Source organism: Stegastes partitus, unplaced genomic scaffold (assembly GCF_000690725.1).
Source record: "Stegastes partitus isolate 25-593 unplaced genomic scaffold, Stegastes_partitus-1.0.2 Scaffold73, whole genome shotgun sequence".
NCBI classification, from domain to species: domain Eukaryota; kingdom Metazoa; phylum Chordata; class Actinopteri; family Pomacentridae; genus Stegastes; species Stegastes partitus.
Genome location: NW_007577804.1, coordinates 26903 through 49268, shown reverse-complemented (window position 1 = coordinate 49268; position 22366 = coordinate 26903). Strand labels below are relative to the sequence as shown.

Sequence of the window (22366 nt, the reverse complement as noted above, 5' to 3'; positions counted from 1 at the left end):
CTGCCCCACCTTGCAGCCCCGCATGGAGCATTAATATAGAAAATACAGCTATGAAACTCTGACATTGTTTGGCTGGTAGCAAATTAGAAAATCTGTCCATCTATGCAGTTTTATATATATTCATATTTTATTGTTTTTATTTACATAAAATTCTTTAGTTAAAATTTTAAAAAGCCAAAAATTAAATAAATAATACAGATCTCATGTATTAAGGCTTTAGTCATAGTAAATCATCATTTTTTTGTGAGATGCTTGCTTTCTGCTATTTTATAATATTTTTACGGCACTCCAGTTTCAGAAAAACAACAATCGAATGGTTCAGTTTATCTGTTCCAGAGATTGTTAATGTAGAAAACACTGCTGTTTGACACCGTTTGGTTGGTGGTTACTCAGAAAGATCCATCCATCCGTAGCATCTAGTGATTAAACGCTCGGATGCGTCCAAACCAGCGGTTCCAGCAGAGCAGCGGTCGGTCTGGTTTGGACTCGGGTCCCGGCCTCTCTCGGCTCAACCACCCCGCCGTCTGACCTCTCTGCTGATCTGAGTTTACTGCCGGGGAGCGCAGCCCGACCAGAAATTGCAGGTTGTGTTGCTGTTTGTGCGGCTCACACCTGGCTGGCTGCCGGCGCCGAGGACGCCTCCCGCGGCCTCGTTTCATGGCTGACATAAATCCTGGGCGCCGGCGGCCGCAGAGCCAGATCAGGCCGCGAGCAAGGCTCCGTCCTGCCCTCGGCTCTGCAGCTGGGATGAGGCGACGTCGCGGCCGCCGCTGTTTGTTTTCTAAAAGGCAGTTATGTGTGAGCGACAGGCGTCCTATAGGCAGTAGAGGAGGTGTAATGCGCTCTCCGTCTTTATCCCCCCCCAACACCTAATGGGCCATCTGTGAGAGAGGGAGGCGGCGAGCGCAGTTAGCGCTAATGCTGCCATAACATCTAGCGTGGAAGCATCACCGGCAGCCGCGGTGCCGTTCTTCCATCACTGATGGCCGGATGTGCCGCGAGGTGACTTTCACACTTCAGCCAAAAGATCTGCTCACGTGTCGAGGAGGAAGCAGGGACACTATGAACTGGGGTCGTGGCGTCCATTTTGCTTCACAGCAGAAGTTGTTGCGTCTTTCAGCTCTGCAGACCAGAATCATGGAAGGTTGTTGTTGTTGTTTTTAGGAATTTAAACTGTTAAAAAAAAGAAATATTGCACATCAGACTAGCAGCAAGCGTCATCAAGGGATTATAAATGACAGAAAACAGTTTACAGCAACGTGCACATGAGTGAAAGTGTGCAAAGTTACTCAGTCTGTCATGACAGGCAACATATTAGAGGAAAAACTTATGTGATCAATTAAAACAAATAATCAACTGTTCTAATCATGAAATGTGCGATTATGTAGCTATTCAGTTGTTTTAACGAAGTGGAGCTAAAACTAAAGATGCAGTTCGTGTACTTTTGCAAGACTCCTGCTGCTGTAAAAATGTAGTTTTCTGATATTTAGCGTAATTATATTATTATTATTAGAACTTTATTTGTACAACACCTCCAAAAAAAGTGCTTTACCACAAATATCAAATTAGACAAACAGTGAAAACGAATGCAGGCAAACAAATAAGACCCCAGAAACACTTCAAAAAGTCATAAAATAACCTTGTCTGTTGTGTGATTATTGCTTTTTGAAACTACATTTAAACTTATAAATACTGAAATCAGGACTAATCGTCCCACTCGCAGCATGTGAGGCCTGTTTCTTTTGTCAGTCTGTCGAACTTCCCGTCATTCAAACTCTAACATTGTAATGATTCATTATTAAGACCAGCAGACGTTGTCGTGAAGCGCAGCGAGCATCAGATGCTTTGCTTTTTTTTGTTAGCACACTCAGACGCTAATATCACCACCGACGCAGGAGTATTTTGACATTTTACTGAGTAATTCAGCATTTAACTGCTTCACATAATTAGTCCGTCAGTCGCCGCTCGACAGTGGAAGCTGCTCAACACGTTGCACAGCGTTCAGGCTCTCAGGAATCATAGTGCACCAAACACAAGTGTGCAGGTCCTCCTTGTATCTCCACAATGGCTTCGGGATGTCCTGTGGCGTTGGAAGTTGATGGTTTGGGTCTGATTGAGGCTCTTGGTCGTGTTCCTCGAGCAGTTTTTGTGGTGGTTGGATGTCGCTGTTGGTTTAATGAATTAAAACTGTGTTATTCAGATTTCAACCTGTGGAATTCAACATTTTTCTGTGTATTGGTTCCATAGTGAAACCTGTTAGAGGACGACGCACATGCACATGGAACTGAAGTTACATTCTGACCTTAATAATAGTTTTCATGCTCAGATTTTCACCTTTCAGATGGTCCTTGAACTTCTCATGTGTAGTTTTGTTTCTCTTTTGAAAAGTCTACGCTCACATGAACAATATCGTCTCAAAACTACTTTAATCTACGTGTCTATTTGCCAGAAAGTGAGCTATTTGCGTCAGCCACATCCTGTAAAAAACAAAACATTTTGCGCTCTTCTACACGACACCGAAGGAAACTTGAGCGGCTGTTCGGCTGAACTGCAGCCAGTGTTCATGTGCGATGATGGGGAGAAATTCAAAATGTGAATCGTCAAATATCTGCTGTGTTTAGGGTTTCTTTTGTTATTCCAGTGTTCTTTTTAATGATTTCTAGCATTGTAACTGTGTCATGCTGCACAGAAGTCGTTTCTGAGTTCTCTGCTGTTTCCACCGCGGTGCAGGACTTTATGTTGTAGAGGAAAATGAGCCCACACTGAGAAAACTGCTTCAAGTTCAGAGGATTAAAGGTTTGCATCTTCACTGGGTTTTGGACAGAGAAAGACTCACAAACATTCTGCTGCTTTTTACTGACAAACCTAAAGAATCAGCTGTATTCTGGTGGCTAGTTTATGGATTAAACATCCGTATATCAGACACATAATCATCCAAAACTCATCTCACCTTTTCAGAAACCTTTCTGACAGAAGTTCAGTTGTGCCTTTTCCTTTTTTTTTTGGTTCCTTTCATTTGAGATGAAGCTCTTTAATTGCGTGCCGGCGCTGCAGGCTGCTCGTCCCTCCTCTTGTTAAATGTGTCCGGTGGCTCGTTTCTGCTCCGTCCTGGCCAGACTCTCCTCCAGCTCACTTTGACCCGCCGTAATGAGATGGAGGAGAGCTAAATATATTTCACCATAATGTGCAATCTCGCCGTCCCGTTGCGAGACCGAAGCCCGAGGCCCCCCCGAGGCCTCTGTCCGGGCCGCGGACCCTCGTCGGCGCTACATCAAACCCAACGTTCACCTTCATCCTCCTGGTCTCTGCCTCCTCTTTTGGGGGTTTTCAACCGCCGGAGTTATTAAGAGGAAATTACAGAAAAAAAGAACAGAAGACGAGGCGGAAACAGATGGAGGGAGGACGGTGGATCGATGCAAAGGGCAAAAAAAGAGAAGCGGAAAAGTAAATATTCGAGTCAATTCAAGGAAGGATTAAAAGTGCAGGGACGAGATAGAACACAGGCTTCATGACATTTAGTTTGTAAAGAGAAGGAGACGCTCCGCAGACAGACGGATGGCACCAATTTCCCTTCGCTTGGACCACCTCGAGTGTCGTCGGCGGGCTCCTCGTTCCGCAGGACGAGTCGACGTTCGGCTCCTAAATCAGACGTGCAGCTAATAGCGGCCTTTGCATTTAATGAAGGGCTGCAAACAACAGAAGGAAAACAAAAAAGCTCCTCGCAGGTAGCTAAATTACTCCAATTGATCTTACTCTCCCGCTGTGTCACAAAGTTTGTGTCGAAGAAAGGCTCCGTTAATGGAAGGAGAATAAGTTCCATTTCTTAATTGTAAATTAGCTCGAAGAAGTTTGACTTTGATTTTTTTATTTTTTTATTTTGCGTGCTGCTGAATTTCCTCCGCAGTCGTCTGACCTCAACCCAGCCGAACACTGAAGGAGGAATTCGAAGAAACGTTTCCGTCGTGTCGAACTCCTCTCTGGATGGTCCTGCTGGGATGACACGGATTATCAGATCTGAACCGACCGGAGGAGTCCTGCAGCTCCAGTGCTGCTGCCATCAAACCAAAAAAGGAGGATTTTCCTTCTCAAGTTTCGCAAATCTGCAGATCTCAGTCGCAGCACGAAGCAGTTTTAACACAGTCGTCCACTTTAAAGGGTTTTATTTTATTTGCAATATGTGGAAACATGAAGCTAAATATGAACTGTTAGTTTCTGGATGTTTCTTCGCTGTCGGTTCATTTTTTAAAGTCCTGAACCTCTACGGAAACAGAACAACCATGAAGAAGGATGTCAGAAATGTTTTTCTGTGCAGTTTGACACACTCATAATGCAATAAATCATAAAAATTAAAGCCAAAATCTGACTGCGGATTCCTTTCACACGTAATTTTACTCGTTTCTTAAAGATAGAATCAACATTTACAACATTTTGCAAGTCTGTCGGCTCTACTGACATCCCAGATATTTCACTATTTACATTTTTACAACTTCTACACACTCAGTATTTTTCTCTCTACTCTGCACATTAACTTTAGAAGAAAGACGTTTCACCGTGCTGACTGTATCTTCAAACAACCTGCTGCTCTGTTCACCGTTCATGAGCCGTGCTGCGTTTATTTTATTGATTTTAATGCTCATTTTATGTATTTGTCTCTGCTCTGTGGAAACACTGACTGCAGTTCAGCTGAAAACTCTGAGCTTAATGAGTCATGGCTTCACAGTTGCGCCAAATTTTAATTTTTTTATACAAAATCTGCTTCATGCAAATGGTTTTGTCTGGATAGTTTTTGGAATGAGACATATAAAATCAACATTTTTCAATAAATTATCACAAGTTTAAGCTCTGATTTGGTTGCTTTTCCTACCGGAACCACACATACTTTATGTTTTTACAGTTTTTTTTTCATAAATGGTGGTATTTTGCCAATAAAACATCCTTCAGTTCAGACGCTTAAACTGGGTTCTTCTTTCTCGATTCGCAAATCCAGCAAAGGAAAAATCTCTTTCAGTTGCTGCACATTCAGTTCCCGGTTAGAGAAACGTTTTAGGAACGTTGCGTCCTAGGCTTTCACAATAAATAAAAGCTTATTTAGGTGTAAAGAAAACATCATTTTCAGTTCCATATTTGTTCTTTTTTACTCTGGATTGTACCCATGAACCCGACCTGGTGCACTCAGATTGTTGTCACTGAATAAAAAATGGAATAAATTCTAAACCACTGCAAAACAGCAACATCTTCACTGGTGGTTTGAGACCTTTGAGGGTTCTGGCAGCTTTTATTTTCACCTGGAATCATCGTCACAAACCTTAATTCTGTTCCAGTTGTTCCTTCATCTCCTGGAGCTCCTTCATGATGTGACCATGAGCTGGGATTGTCACGTCTCTGTCCTCTGGTCTGCTTGAAATATGGATGAGCACATTTTCACAACTAAAACACATGTCATTGGTCTAGTTTTGTCTTCATTCCATGAATCTAATCTGCATTTGGTGCCATGTTTATAGTGACAAAAAGACAAAGTATTGTCTCCTGCGAGATAAAAGGCTTTGCGCGGTGATGCGACGCCGTCTCCCTGCTGCAGCCACAGTTTATAGTTTGGACGGATGAACATATTTATTGCTGAATTACAAATTTGCTGAACATAATTTACCATTTAGCCGACATTCCTGTTAATTATGGATTCGCACAGAGCCTGACATTTGCAGTTTGCTCGCAGTCTTTCATCTTGTTAGACAATTAACTTTGGATGATGTTTGAATTGCTCTGACACATTGTAAATGTGCCGACACAATCTTAATTAAAATGCCGTGTTTTGTTCCCGGGAGAGAAATCCAGCTTTCAAAAAGTGTGACACATCTTGATCTATAGCGCAAAGTTAGAATAAATCATACAACTTTCTCCAGCCACAAGCAGCTGCTCTTGTTGTGCAACTTTTGCACCAACAGACGCCGGAGCTGTGAAGTTTTTTCTACGTCTGAACGTGGCGTTCAAACGTATTTTTCCTTCTTGTGCAGCCGCTGACACATCATGAAGGCACCTTGAGATGAAATGAGTGCCGAAGTTTAATTACGCTGCAACATGTGCTCGAGATGCAGTGTTTGTTTTATTCATGGCCGACTATAAAAGGCGGTGTGTGTGGAGTTCTCCTGGTCGATATTCTCGAGCCTTTCACATCGAGGCTCTGTTTCATGTGTTCCAGCTTCAGTCTCCCTTTCAAATAAGAAACGACTGAAGACGACGCTGGTTCAGCAACAGACACAACGAGGCACTTTTAGTTGTTGAGATTTTACAGAATATGAATTGTCTTATCTCAACAGTACAGAATTATTTAACTTGTAGTGATTTATGTGTTTTGTTTGTATTTACATGCAAACATTGCGAGAGTGTTGTTTTCATTTTGAAGTTTGGACACTTGTTGTTGAGATCCCAAAACCTCCAAGAACAAACAGAAAAAAACATCTTCAAGACGTGTTATTCACACAAAGTTATGACAGGAAATGGGATGAAATATTGACATTACTTCACTGAAACACCAGCAAAACTGAAATATTTTAAATCTCCTCACCTTCCTGTCTAATAAATCAAATCAGACGTTTATCGCATGGAATTTGTAAAACAGCTTTAAATCAGCTTTTATTATCAACCCTATGAGCGCTCGACTATTTTCAGACTAATTTCACTACATTTCCTTTTGAGCTCTTTTGTTGGTCGTTATTAAGGTTAATCATACGTGTTTGGGATCTTGTGATATGAGAAAATTTCTGGAATTTTTTATATGAGCCTTTATATCAAGGAAAACACATATTTTGGATAATAAAATTGCTGTGTTTTACATGTATCGCACCATAAACTGTTTTGTAATTTTGTCGGGGAGATTGTCTGGAATCCGGAAATATGAGATCCAAGATGGTGGGAAACTGGATGACTTAGAGATTGGGGAAAATGTTAAAAAAGATCAAAACACAGTATAAATAGAATAGAATATCTAAAAATCAACCCGTGTGCACTGGCGGTAGTGCAATACAGTGGCAGCGGTTTCATGTTTTCATCTTTCTTCTGATATTCCATTAACATGCAACCACATGTCAACACGTTGATGCAGCGACGACTTCATGAGCAATTTATTTTAGAGTCACGTGCATGAATGTGGATGCAGAGTTCGACATTACTTTTCCCATCGACACTTCGTCACTCAGACGAGCCACTGGTGCTGCTGGAAAGGTCAAGTCATGCAGTTTCATTTGATGTTTGCAAAACCTCGCTTCAGTAAATACTTTAAAAGCAATCCAACCGAGAGGAAACGCATCCGTCGGGCTCTGAGAGTTAACTAGAATACCTCCCTTCAACAAACTAAGTTTAGATTTTGCACCTAATTTCTTCTCCCAGCATGATTTGCACATCATTTTCCTAATTTGTCTTAATTGTAAAATGCATCTGGACACTTTAAATTTCATCAAGTGGATGAGTATCAATTTCTGTTTAACACATCTGTAAGAGAGAACAGTGACAGACAGAACTTGGCTTTGTCTCAAACAGAAAATCAGTCAGTTGTGTAAATCTGCAGCCGGCTGAACCTCTTCCTCTGCAGCTCTGCTTTAGATTTTACCGGCAGCGTCAATATGTAAAGAGGCGTCTTTTGTAAGTATGATATTTATTGCAGTCTGAATAATACAATATTACAGAACAGTCGGTGTAAATGTGTGGAGTTTGTCGTGCACAGTTTGCCTTTGGGACGATATAAGTGTAGATGTTGTGTGTGTGTGTGTCGGCCAGGAGGGTTGACAGCTCTTGTGAAGAGGCTTTTAAGGTGGCGGATAGTTGTGGTCTTAATGGGCCGCCTCGGTCTCCCAGAGGAAAGTTTTTGGAACAGATGGTTGGTCGGGTTATAGACCTAATAGAAAAATACATCAGAGCCTCCCCAGCGGTTTAAACTGCTGCCGTCACCTCTCCCAGCAGCATCAGCCGACTGACAGTCTGGAGAGAAACTCCAATCTTGTGCTCACAGCCTCAGCGGGATGAAACAAACCGCAACAGATAACCGCAGCGCTTCACATATACACTGTACATGTATACGGTGTGAATGTGTTCTCGTGCTCAGTGTGTGCGTTGAAGCTGTGTGGATCATGTCTCATAACAAAATATTAACTGTAAATATGTTTTAATTTTACAAACTTCTGTCAATGTTAATCCATTAAATCAAATCACTGTGGCTGATTACAGTTACAATAACATTAGAAGATGCCAGCATGTGTTCACTTCAGAGGTTGTTTTTACTTCTTTTCGCTTCAAAATCAACACAATATGTGATTTTTCCAACTTTTGCATATAAGAAGAAAAAAAAATAAAAATTGAATTTCCCTTCTGGGATGAATAAAGTATTTTTCATTTCATTCATTTCATAAACCAAGAGTCAAAGAGACCCACCAGACAGAAAAAACGGAAACTGGTGACACAGAATATCAGTTGAGTTTATCCGTATGAGGTTCGCTAGTACCATTGGGTTGATATGACTCCTCTCAGATGAACAATTTGCATTGCTGCAACCTCATTTTAGGAAAAAAGTCAACTTGAAGTTTCCAAATTAAGTTTTTTCTGAATGTAAAATGTGATTTTAGTCGTTGTCTTTACTCTGTCATCCGGAGCTGTTTTCGCTTTTTGTTGTTGTTTTAAGCTTATAGGGAGAAACTTCAATTTCAAGTTGACAGAATTCAGAAGAGTAAGTTGTGTCACCCAAGTAGAATGATGCTCATCAGAACAGTACTTTAGTTCGACTACAGCTCAAATAATTTGTTGACAGTTTAGTTCAAGTTCATGCACTGAAACTCAGAAGACCAAGCTACGCAACTATTTGGTCCGATTGCAAATCAAAGCAGCATAAGATGACCTAGAACATGCTTTTACAGTCGTGAACAAAAGTTTACCTACCCATGTAAAGACCGTATGTATCATGGCAGTCTTGAGTGTCCAATGACTCCTTTAGCTTTTCCAAGATGGAGTCATTGAAACATGCGTCTTTGTTGCATGAAAAAAAAAAAAAAACTGTTTGGTTCTTGGGCTGCAAGGTTGCGCACTTGGTCAGCACTCGAAGCAAGAAGGTTGCCAGTTCACGTCCCGGGATCTTTCTGTGTGGAGTCTCCATGTTCTCCCCGTGCAGCGTGGGTTCTCTCCGGGTTCTCCGGCTTCCTCCCACACAGTCCAAAAACATGTGGAGGTTAATTGGTGATTCTAAATTGTCCGTAGGTGTGAATGTGAGTGTGCTTGGTTGTCTGTCTCTAAGTGTAGCCCTGTGATAGACTGGTGACCTGTCCAGGGTGTCTCCTGCCTTCACCCTGAGTCAGCTGGGATAGACTCCAGCCCCCCATGACCCTCGTGAGGATTGAGCGGTGTATAGATAATGGATGGATGGATGTTTGGTTCTGAACAAGTTATTTAAGGTCTTCTGGAAATATGACAAAATCTGATTGGTCAAAAATATACATACAGCAATTTGAATTATCCGTTTGGTGAAGGCTGTGTTCTTTGAATTATCTCCGTGGTATGAGCTTTTAACTCCTGGTGAGTAATTACAGCTGGTGACTCGGTGACTGTCCGCTCAAGTTTTTCTCGTAGGAAGATCTCTCTTTTTTATTTATTTCACAGCAGGATATTTGCACTAATTTATGTATTATGTAAACTCTTATCTAATCACGAAACCAAAATATGACAATGAAAACACATTTAATTGCACCACAATCTGCTGTAATTTTATCGTGTTGAAGTCATAAATGAACTTTTTTCCATCCAAAACTCTCAGCTGTACCTTCACATCACATAATCCACCAGCAGGTTTATTTCTGCAGCACTTTATTACACACAGAGGGAAGTTAAAACATGATCAAATACAGCAGATTAAATTAAATCAATCAACAACAGTTTATAGAGAAAGTTAAAGCGACAACGGCTGAAAAATAATAAAAGCATGTGGAAGATGAAGTGTATAATAAAAGAGTGCAGTAACAGTTTTCAGCTTACCTCTAGTCTGAAGCTGCATTATGCTGTAGTTGAGATTCAGGTTTGGCTTTTTGTTCGTTTTTGTGCTCATAATAAGACTTTCTGGTGCTTTATTTGACACTAATATAAATCTGTTTGAACTTTAACTCAGCTGGAAGTTGTTGTAATTTCTTAATCATCTGCATATTTTTCTTTCTTTCTTTCTTTCTTTCGTTCATTCTCATTGTTCAGAGACACCCGTGATTACGGTCCGTTGTCCGGAGGGGGACAGCGGCTACATCAGTCAATGTAAAAATGAAGCTGGTTATCGCCGGCACGCTTCCCCGCCTCCGTTTTTTTTTTTACATTTTACAGGCATTTTATCAGCTTTCACAGCTATTTGTGCCCCCGAGACCTCGCCAGCGATAAAAAAAAAAAACCTCCATCTTCATCTCACCTGTGCAGCAGCATTTCGCTGCGTTCAGCTCGGCGTTCGTACAATAAGATCTGTGTGAAGCTCTGCAGCATTCAAACTTCCCCCTGTGGCTCTAATATCTCTGCAAGTCTGCCTAATGCCTCCTTTTACCCATAATGCCCATAATTCCTCGCCACCGATGGGTTTGCTGTGGATAAACAAAATAACTTCTCAGCAGCTGAATTTTGAGTGCGAATGCTGTTTTATAAAGACTGTTCATCTTTTCTTTCCTCCACTTTCTTCTTTGTTTTATTTATTCTCCTCACTCGGGGCGTTTTTCTTCATCCGTCACATTTCGTCCTACGCCTCACCTTCCTCCCCCCCGCGATGCTGCCATTTCTTATCGGACATGAAATATACCGTCGGGTGAATCTTCTCGAGGTCTCCGAACGTCGCCGATTCATCCGGCTGCACGCTTCGTAAGTTTCTGATTGATTTTAAAAAGGAGAAGGAAAAATGAGAGAAGGAGCAGAGCGATGAGCAAACATGCAACCCAAAGGAAGAGAAGAAGAAATGGAGGACATTTGTGAAGATATCAGAGAATAATGAAAGAAATCGAGCTCCGGTGGAAGGAACTTTTCAGATGTTTTGAGCTCATTAAACAGCTGTTCTCATCGCATGTCGTCCACATGGACCAGCAGAACCTCAGTAGCTGGTTATCAGCCTGTTTAGTGGTGGTGAAGCTTTGCAAAGAGGAACCAAAATCCATATGAAGAGTTTAGAGGTGACATCAGTGACTTGGAAAATCTTCATCGTGTTGTTTGTGACTTTTACTTGCTGTTGTTTATTTTGTGTTTCTAAGTGATGTTTGGTTACATTTAGGCCCCATAAGTACGTGGTTAACGTTATCCACTCAAACTACTTGGTTAATTTAATCCACCAAAGCTAACGGGTTACATTCAGGCACCAGAACTACTTGTTCTTCAATGAAACTACAATCTTTCAGTTTCAGTTAACTTTAGCCAACCAACCTATTTGGTGAAGTTTAAGTAGTAAAACTGTTTAGTGATGATGAAGCACCAAAACTGCCAGCTTAAGTTGAGACACTAAAACTAGTTGGTTAACTCCATGCACCAGAACTACTTGGTTAACTTTATCCACCAAAAATACTTTGGGTAAGTTCACGAACCAAAGCTGCTCAGTTAACTTTAGGCTGCAAACCTATTTGTTTAAGTCAAAGCACCAAATCTGTCTGGTTAAGTTTAGACACCAGAACTACTTGTTTAGGTTTAGGCACCAGAACTGTTTGGTTAACTTCAGACAAAAACCTGTCTAGTTCAGGTTAGACAGAAAAACTTCCTTTGTTAAGTTTATCCAAGACATCTACTTGTTCAGGTTTAGACACTAGAACTACTCGGCTAACTTGATCCACCAAAACTACTTGGTTACTAACCACAAGCTACTACCTTTGGTGGAAGGCACCAAAGCAGCCTGGGTAAGTTCAGCCACCCAAACTAATTAGGCAAGTTTAGGAACTAAAGCTACTCAGTAAAATTTCGGAACCAAAACCTATTTGCTTACGTTTAGACACCAAAACTACTGGATTGAGTTAAAGCACTAAAACTACTTGGTTGAGTTTAGGCACCAAAACAAGTCGGTTAAAAGTAGGCACTATAACTACTCGGTTCACTTTGAGGAAAAATGAAGGGATGAGATGAAAGTAGAGAAAGAACGAACAGAGGAAGGCAGGATGAAAAGGAAGGACAAGGGAGAGGAAAAAGTGAAAAGTAGAAGTGGAGAAGAAAGATGAGATATGGAACGATGAAGACGAAGAAAGAACAACTAAAGACAAAATGGAATGAATACCCAGAGGAATAAAAATGTGAGAGGAGAAAGAAAGAGAGGACAGAAACACAGGAGATGAGTGGAAATGGAAAAGAGGAGGAAGGAAATGAAGGATAAACATGATATCAAGGAGGAAGATGTAGTAGTAAATGAGTGGAGGAGGTGAAGGGAAAAAGGAAGTCATGTTGGTTGATGGAAAAATTAAAAAAGGGAAAGCAGGTGCTTCCATCGCTGAGGTCACATTTTGGAAAAAACGCACTGATGAGATAATTCCAACGGGAGGAGGCGTAATATTTTGGCTGAAGGAGGTGGAAATAAAAACCCCGGGACGGCTTTTATCGATCCCCGGCGCGCTCTGTTTGTACATGTTTACGACGCGAACAGAGACGGAGGAAGACGACGGGAGGAAGGCTGGTGTTAATGCAGGTGGGCCGGATCGATGCGAGTCTGCAGGCGTCGCATCGACTCAGCGGCAGATGAGGACTGATGAGGGCGCAGTTAAGGAGCGCGTGAAAGGAAGCGCTCGGACGGCTTCCCTCCGAGGCCATTAGCGGACGTCGAGCTAATGCGCGGCTGTTTGATCGGAGGCAGGAAGTCGCGGCTCCACGACGGACTAAACTTTACGCTCTTTCATTACGCGATGAGAATGTTTTACTGTCCGAGCTTTTAATTTGGTGCCTCAACGTGCATCCAGCTCAGTTTTACTTCCCCTCGCTGACGCAGATCGGCTCAGACTGGAGATTTGTTCAGATGGATGTGTTTGGTTTGTGCAGTGTTTGTTTCTAAACGGTTCTTCAATCCCGGTTTAATGGAGGTTAAATAGATTTTAAATGCTCCCACCAGTTAGTTACAAACAAATATGCATCAGAAAAAGAACCTCAGGAATCTTCAGCAAGTCCAGTGATGAGGATCTAAAGACTTTTAACTCTTTTTTTCCAAATACACCTAAAAATGTTGAACAAAATGGAACGATATATAAAAAATAAGCATTTCATAAGAAGATGGATGATTTTTTTAGAATTAAAATACATTTTCTAACTTGATCCAGTGCATTTTTGGGTCTTTTTATGCCTAATAATGAATATTTACACGTGTAAAAACAATTAAATTACCTGTACACCCATATATATTGACATTTTGACAAATCAGCATTGCAGTAGTAGGAGATATCCTTCATTTCACAAACAAATCTGTTGAAAAATTACAGAAATTTATATTTATTTTCCTGTAAATTGACTCTCATTACATAAAATTTTAGAAACACATTTGCAGTGTTAAACTTGAATTTAAAATCATCTATTTAATAAAAAGGAAACAGTTGTACAATTGTGATTTATTTGTATTGTAGCAGCTAAAACAATCTGTAGACGTGAGTTCACAGCATGTATTTGTGATTTTATTGATATTTTTGTGTGTTTTAGAAAAATTAACATATAATGTTAACATGTTTTAATAATATTTTGTAAATGTAGGTTTTTTTTTTAACATGTTCAAATATAATATCATAAAAATAGGAAATAAATTATCCTGAAAATATCAGAAAAATATTTGCAATCATTGCAAGTTGATTTTTGAAAATAAATAATATAATGAAATAAAAAGTAATTATAAAGTGGATCAGAAATTTGTCTTTACAAGATCAGAAAGATAGTTTCAAACAGAAAAATCAAAGTTTGACAAGAGCGTTGATAAAATATGAATTAAAACATTTTAAAATATCAATACAGTATTTAGATTAATAATAGTAACAATAATTAATATCTATTTTTTTTTTAATTTAACTGTTTTTTTATCGACATCTTTATGTTTTTGCAAAACAGAAAAGAAATATGAAAAAATTAAAAGAGAGAAAAAACATTGTTTTTGCTTAAGTTTCAATCTGAAAATACATTTTAGACTCATAAAAAAGGGACATCACATATAAACAGAGCATAAAATAAACTAAAGAACAGGTGAGGACCAGTTGATTTAAGTTGAAGGAAACCAGTCGCTGCCTGGAAGGAAGATAATCAATCAAAAGCTGAGTTTGCTTTAAAAAAAAACGTCCGTCGTTGGTATAAAGTACACGGCGGTCATAGTTAATGAGCTATAACATTAAAGAATAATACTTCATTATAGCATGAGCTGGAAATCACACTCCAGAGACCTGAACACACCTTTATGACACTATTTCAATGTCAAATTACTGCATTTTCCCCCTTTTTTTTCTGCTCAGAGCTCCAGTTTGCTGGTTTGATGAAGCCGTTGGATCTTTACGTTGAACTAAACTCAGCTTCGGTCTGTTTCACAACATCAGTCCTCATAAAACTGTTTGCTCGCGTGAGCCGTAAACAGACGCTTCCTGTTTTTCCCACATTTCACACAGCGACAGAAAATGAAATCTTCAGTCTGGTCTCGGCTTCAGAGAAACAAATGGGCGTCTTTGTGTGAGCCGTAATTGATTTTACTCTCTGCGGATGCTCAGCGGTGTTTTATTACCACTTCACTGATGGAAACCCGCCTACAGTCAGTCAGACGGGTGGGAAATAGATAAATAACAGTTGTTTTATCGGTAATGGAAAACAGATTTAGGCCACAGTTACTGTACGTTTACTGTAAGTCAGTTTCAACCGTCCAATCAAACAGTCGATGAATCTTCTGGTTTCAGGATTTCGACCAGATTTAGAGCTTTGCTGATGTCGGCGATAAGTTTGTTGCTGTTTTGACTTGAAACTTGTCCAAAATGAACCAAAACTGTCCAAAATTGCTGACAACTGTTCAGTATGACTCAATTTTATTTTCAAAAACTGACTTGAAGCTGCTTAAAATGACTTTAAATTGTCCAAAATGACAATAATGAGCCATTTTTGGCCACTGAGAATTAAAAGCAGCCCAGTGATTCTCCATGTTCCAGAGTATGAGCAGTGAAATTTCACCCTTTTATCATTTATTTTAGCAAACTAGTGGATAAAGAATGAAGCTTCCTTTGACAAATCTCCTCCACTGGAGAGGACTTTTAATGTTTATTTACATTTGTGTTCTTTTTGCAATTAAAACAACATAAAAACAAGTTCATTAACAACAGTTTAGTTGTTGAAAAGCTACACGTTAAACAAAAACCTGGAAAAAAAAATCTAATTGGAGCAACTTAATTTTTCAAATATTTGTCAACTTAAAAAGCTTGTGTTCATTAAGATTCCTTAAAAATAACAACTTTGTCTTCATGATAGTCAACCTAACGAGCAGTAATTAAATGATTAAAATGCCTTTAATTAAAGAGGAAAAGCTAATTCCTTCAGCTCAAGTCAGTTTGTTGGTTGAACTTAATTTTATTAGAAATTGTCTGAACTTAAAAACATGAAGAAAATCATTGTGTTAAATATTTTTTGTTGAGACAACACATTAGTTTTTAATTGCTGCTATAAGATCTCTCATGACGAGCCAAACTCATGAAGCTAAATTTAAATCAACAAACTCAGAAATATGAGTTGAAGTTAAACAAGATACGAAGTTGATCCAATTACCAGCTTTATTATATCAGCTCAACCCATCACAAAGGTTTATCTGAATGAGTAAATTAGACTTTTTATCTACAACCAAACATTTAATTAAGTGCTCAGAACAGGTCCCTTTAATGACTGAGCTTCTGAAGTGACGTGTTGATGACGTGCGGCTCCTTCATGTATTAACACGGAGTTCAAACACTCGGCGTCTGTACGAGCTGCTGCAGCGGATCAGGAGGGACGTTTAAATCGACTGAAGCAGCGTTTGCGCCTCATGAAACGGACTCATCAAACACGTTTCAGACGCTGCTTCATTTCATCGTCTTTTCAAGACGCACAAAGGCCGAACGCCCGAGCTGAGATGGGCTTCGCATGCTAACGCTAATTAGCTCGGCCCTGCGCTCTTGAAGCCGAGGTGGCCCGCGGGCCTGTTCCCGGTCAGATATCAAACGTCGTGCACGCCATCGTTCTCTCCAGTCAAAGGCTCAGGACTTCATTACTGCCAGCTGCAGGCGTCAAACACTTCCAGACAGACGGACATGAAGACAGCTTTTACCGTCTCTGCTGCTGTTTGGACTTGAAACTTGTTTAAAATGACCCCAAATCATTTGAACCCCATCCAGTTGTTTACTGACGATCATTTTGGAGTCTTTTTGGACCATTAGAGTCATTTTGAACCCATTTTTTTAGCCATTTTGGACACAGACAACATTACTTCCAGCACATCCAAGCTGATTAATTATCTCCAGCAGACAACAAACTTGTAATTATTGGCCCAAAGAAGTGCAAAATTTTCAAACAAGGCTGGTATTGGGGCCACAGAAAGTTCCTATAAGGTTACATGTATGTTAATATCTCCATTTTTTCTACTAATAATACAAACCAAGGCTTCTTTTTTTTCTATTTTACCAGTAAAAATGGTCATATCAGTCATTTTGAACAAATTTTGGACACATATCATGTTATTTTTAACATAGGCATCGTTTCCAGTGGCTCCAAATGATCGAATGTCTCCAACAGATGACAAATTGTAATTATTGGCCCTTAGAAATGGAAAAAAAAGTGAAAAATGTTTTAGACAAGGCTGGTATTGGGGCCCCAGAAAGTTCCTGTTAGTGTCTGTATATGGATGGATCCATGTTTCCTACTGAAATTCAGTCTTTGGTCAACAATTTACCAACTTTTGAGGCTCTAACATCAGTAGGATTTGATGTGCGAGGATGGCAACAAGAGATTCCATTTTTATTTTTATTTTTGTGACACAGTGGTGATGAGTCTAATTGGAGAATGTTTGGGTTATTTGGGGCCATTTCTTAATCTTTTGGACAATTTTTAAGTCATTTTGGACACAGAATATTACATCCAAATTAAATAAATGCTTCCAGCAGACGACCAATTCTTAATTATTGGCCCAAAAAAGTGCAAAATTTTCAAACAAGGGTGGTTATTGAGACCTCAGGAAGTTCCTATAAGTTTACGTATTGATATGAATATCTCCTTCATCTCTTTTTTTGAATAAAAATATAAAGCAGGACTTCATTTTTTTCCCTATTTTTAACAGTGAAAGTGATCATGTTAGATACTTGGAACAAATTCTGAGTAATTCTGGACACATTTCATGTTATTTTGGACACAGACATGATTGTTTCCAGCAGATCCAAACAATTTAATGGCTCCAGCAGATGACAAATTTGTAATTATTGGCCCTTAAAAATAAAAAGAAGTGCAACGTGAGGGTGGTATTATGGCCCCATAAAGTTCCTGTAATTGCATATATGAAGAATGCATCCATATTTCCTACTAAAATAAAGTCTTTGCTCGACATTTCAACCACTTTTGAGGCTCTATCAGTAGATTTAACTGGATGAAGCAGCTGGTTCATAAATTGAAACCAAAATAGTTTGTAGACTTTAGTTTTGGGAGACAATAACTTTGATCATTCAAGACCATTTAAACAGTTTTGTCTGCGTTTTTATTTCTGAAAGTGACCCAGAAAGTGTCCGTTTGGTTCCTGTTAATTTAGCGTTATGTCACATAGAGTTGGAGTTCGTCAGGAGCTACACTTTAAAATGTCTCATGTGCGCCTCAGTAGCTCACATCTGTGTGCACCAGTTTGTAAAGGGAAGTAAATAAATGAAGTGCATTCGGCTTTTGCACCCATCCAGGGAGAGAAGACAGTTTGCAAATTAGGAAGAAAAGTTGGTATAAATCTGATGTGAACATCCACTCAGCACATTAACTCCTGCACCGCTTGTATTTTTTATCACGAACCCTCAGCGCAACAATAAAAACCACGGAAGCGACGGCGAGGTCAGCCGGCTGCAGTCGAGCTAATTTGTTAATTTGTCCACGAGACAGAAGAAACGGTGAGGAGCAGAGTTTGAGTGAAGCCGACCGGCTGCGAGGCGCTCAGACGGAGGAGTCCTGCGCAGATCCGAGGTCAGAGCGCTGACATGGAGTCAGATGATTTAGCCTTTTCAGCGCAGCATCAGACGCCAGCCTGCAGCGAACACAGCTGAGGATGACCGGCCTGCTCTTCCTCGCTCGTCTCCGGCGCGTTCTGACAAAGCAGCGTCTCATCATTTCCCTCTAAAAATACAGGCTTTGGTTTTACCAGCTTCTGAGGCTCTAACATCAGCAGAATCTGATGTGTGGCAAGAAATTGTTGCAGTGTTTGGCTGTTTTGATCTGTCAGACTGCTGATGTGAGTCTAATTGGACGTTTTGTGCGTCATTTTGGAGTCGTTTTTGACTAATTTGTTGCCATTCTGAACAAACTGTGAGTCGTTTCAAACGATTTCAGCCGATTCAAACGACTGACTGGATCCAGTCGCCTCGTGTTTCATTAATGGCCTTTGAAATCCTAAACGGTGTAATTTTAGCATCACGTATTGTAAAAGAAGAATTATTTAAGGCCTTTGTGTGAATTCATACCGTTTTTGTGGGATTTTATTAGTTATTATCTGTAATTTCATAAAAACAAAAACAGAAAAATTGAAAATAGAAAAAAGTAAAAACTGGTAAAATAACATTAAAATAAAGTATTTTTAAAAAAAGAAAAAGTGGCAAATATCTATAAAATAGCAATATTTTTGCTGATTTCAGTTTAGTAAGAATAATTTAGTTTTACTGTCAAAGGTATTTAAAAAAAAGAACAAAATGGCAATTTTAAAAATTGACATTTTTTACTGTGGGAATTATTTACAGTTTTGCACAGTCTGGTTATTAGTTTATTTGTCTTTTGTTTTTTTAAGGTCTGTTGTCCTTTTTTTCTGTGATTTTTTCTGTGAATTATCAGTCATTGAACAAAACAGGGAAAATCTGTTAGTAATGGTTAATTTTTTGTTTTTATTAACCTTTTTTCAATCTTTAATATACTTATTTCAAATAACAGCAAACATATTTAAAATAACACTATTTCTGCTGATTAACTTTGTGTAATTTTACTGTCAAGCACAAAAGAGCAAAATACCAATTTTAAAAAGTGTCGGTTTTTATTGTGGGAATTATTTACAGCCGTGCAAAGTTTCTCTCTTTTTTTTAAATTTTTAAAATTTTTATTAACCATTTTCCAATCTTTAATATACATTTTTTAAATCAAATATCTTTAAAATAACAGTTTTTGCTCATTTAAATACAGCAAAAGTAAAAAACAAACAAACAAAAAAACATACTTTTTCTGTCAAAACAAAACAAAAGAACAAAACCTTAATTAAAACACATTTTTAATGTAGAAATTAATTGCATTTTTTTTTTAAACTGTCAAGCACAAAAGAATTAGATGCCAATTCAAAAAGTACAGATTTTTATTGTGAAAATCATAAACACTTGTGCACAGTTTCTTTATTAGTTTGTTTTTTTTTTCTTTTATGGTAAATTGTGTTTTTTTTTCTGCGATTTTCAATCTTTAATATACTTCTATTTTATTTGAATAAAACAAAACAGCAAATATCTTTAAAATAACACTGTTGATGCTAATTTAAATACATTGAAAGTTAAAAAAAAAAAAAAAAGAAGTATTTTTCTGTCCTTTAATTCTGTACATATTCAGTCTGGAGGTGACTGATGCCAACATATCCTTTAGGAAGATGCCATTAAAAGTTACTTCTTGCTGCAAATGTTTTCTGTCAAACGTAAAGCAAAACAAAAGAACAAATGTACTTTATTATTTCATTTATTTTACAGTCAGCGATGTGCTCTTGTAGCCGTCTGTCCACGTGACAGATGAGCCTCTCGTGATTCATCCGAGTGAAACCAGCGGCGGCGGCACTAAAACCATCTCACCTGCTCGCTTCCGTCTGTATTTCCGGCGTCGGCTGGCAGCTCGTCGCCCTCAGCTGCTGTTGCTTCACTTCTTGTAACATCTTCCTGCTTTCTGTCGAGCTCGGCTGTCACTCCGGCGACTGTCGGCATATTTAGGCAGAAGAGCAGAAGTTGTGGAGCGATGCGACCCGAGGTGGAACATTTGTGTTCACCTGCAGCGTGGAGGAAGCAGCTGTAATCCTGCAGGATCCATGCAGCCGCCATCGTTGGCTCCTTTCTGCGTTTTACCTCCCTTCCTCTCCCTCGTTTCTCTGTTTTGCCTCCTTCCACGCTGGCTTTGATCTCTCTCTTTACTCCCTGTAATCCGCCGGCTGCTGTCTGACAGCCCAAACTTACTGTCGAGGTGGAGAATCGCCCCCCTTTAATAAAAAGCTGCTGATTTCCTCGCGCCGTTCGGAGGAGAAAAGGCCAAAGCGCCTCAGCAGGGAGCCTGGGCTATTTATTAGAGAAGGGCTGCACCTCCAGACTGACTGAAATACTAAAAGGGAAGAATATTCAGAGGAAAATGAGAGCGAGAGATAATAGGGGGCAGAGAGAGGTGGGAAATACTAAATGGGTGAACGTGGAAGTGGCCGGTCCTGCAGGGTTCTGGGCGGCGGCTCGCTCCGTCTTCGGGAGCTTCACCTCCGGCAGTTTGTGGCTTTTTGTTGTGAAGCGCGTCGTTTTGCAGAGAAATGAGATTGTGCAGGAGGACTGGGATCGTCCCTCGGGCCAGTCTTGTAGCTGTTTAGTTGCTGCAGCGACGCCTTCACTGAAGTCTTCACGTGAAGTTTTGTACTGATGTTCACGGTTTCCAGAGGATGAATTCTAATCTGCACGTTTCTGCAGCCGTCGCATTACGTGTACGTGTTGTACTGCTGCATGTAGGATTTTAATGTCCTTCTTCATTGTAGAGTTTTACCAGGGCCGGTCCTGACCAATTTGGTGCCCTCGGCAAGATTGTAGTTTGCGCCCCGAGCATCACAGTGAATTTCACTCCTAATTTTCATACAGTAACACAAACTGTATGCATGTATTCAAGCTTTTATTTAAGTATAAACAACACACTAAATGAAACTGAAGAAACAAGTCTTTGCGACACTCCCTGGCTAACTGACGTGTATTCAGGCAAATATTTAACCACAAGCACCGATGCAGGTTCTCTACCGTCGTCTTAGTTGCTAACGTTAGCAGCTAGCGTCTTTGCTGCTAACGTTAGCAGCTAAGACGCTAACGTAGCGTCATTGCGCCGAACGTTAGCAGCTAAGACGCTAACGCTTTCCCTAATGTCTGCGCTGCTAAAGTTAGCAGCTAAGACGCTAACGTAGCGTCTTTGCTGCTAAAGGTAGAGAAACTGCATCGGCGCTTGTTGACACATACTTGCCTGAATACATGTCAGTTAGCCGGGTAAGCTTGTGGCGCCCCCCGTGGATGTCGGCGCCCTTAGCATTTGCCTATACTGCCTATGCCTAGGGCCAGCTCTGAGTTTTACTGTTAGCATTTGACACTTTATGGTGCATTTTGTATCTTGGTATATTTTTCTTATTTGTTCGTATTGCGGAGTTTGTCACTTTATTCTTTCTGCAGCTGTTGCAGTGACAGAATCAGTCAAGTGTTTCTATTCTATTCTATAATGACAGTGATGATCCCCTTATCTTCCATTGAGCACAGCGAACAGCTTCAAAACTGACGTAAAAAAAAGGTAAATGTAATACTCAAAATGGCATCTTGTCATGTCAGCTGGTTTAAAATGTCAGTAGACTTTTGAAAAAATCACCAACATAGCACCATTTGTCAGAGTGAGAGGCTAAAAACAGAAAAAACGACAGATTTTCAAGTTTCCGACGGCCCTCATCATCTGTGACGTGCAGTTCAATTAAGAAAATGACGCAAATCTGAGCTCAACATCGTGAGGTTTCATCAAAACCTCTTTATTCTACATTTTAACAAAAATTAACACTCAGTTTAAAAGGCTCATATTGAACTGCATGCTTGCATGACAACACGCTACAAGCTACATGCTACATGTCCAACACTCTAAAAGCTAATATTAGCATGTTGCTATGCTACACTGAGTACGAAGACGTCGTCCAGGCCGATAGACGTTGAGCTCACAGAGATCTTATACAGGTAGAAGTCCATCTTTGTGGTTTATAGTCTAACAGGAGCACAAACGTGACGACAGGCTTTAGCTCTGCTCGGTTTAATGTTAATAAAATTGACCATATCTGACCCCAACACAGCTTTAGTTTTGGTTAAAGGCTCGAAGAACAACGTCCAGACAAAATATAACAATAAAACATTCAGAGACAAATTCTTGCGGCTGATGTTGCTCATAAAGAAAATCTAAATGACAA

General features: G+C 39.8%; 1 protein-coding gene across 1 annotated transcript in view; it reads left to right on the top strand.

Annotated features, from left to right (window-relative positions):
- sgcd (sarcoglycan, delta (dystrophin-associated glycoprotein)) overlaps nt 1-22366 on the top strand; it is a gene marked incomplete at its 3' end in the record, with an annotated part of 189887 nt that overhangs the window by 141732 nt on the left and 25789 nt on the right. The window lies entirely within an intron of this gene.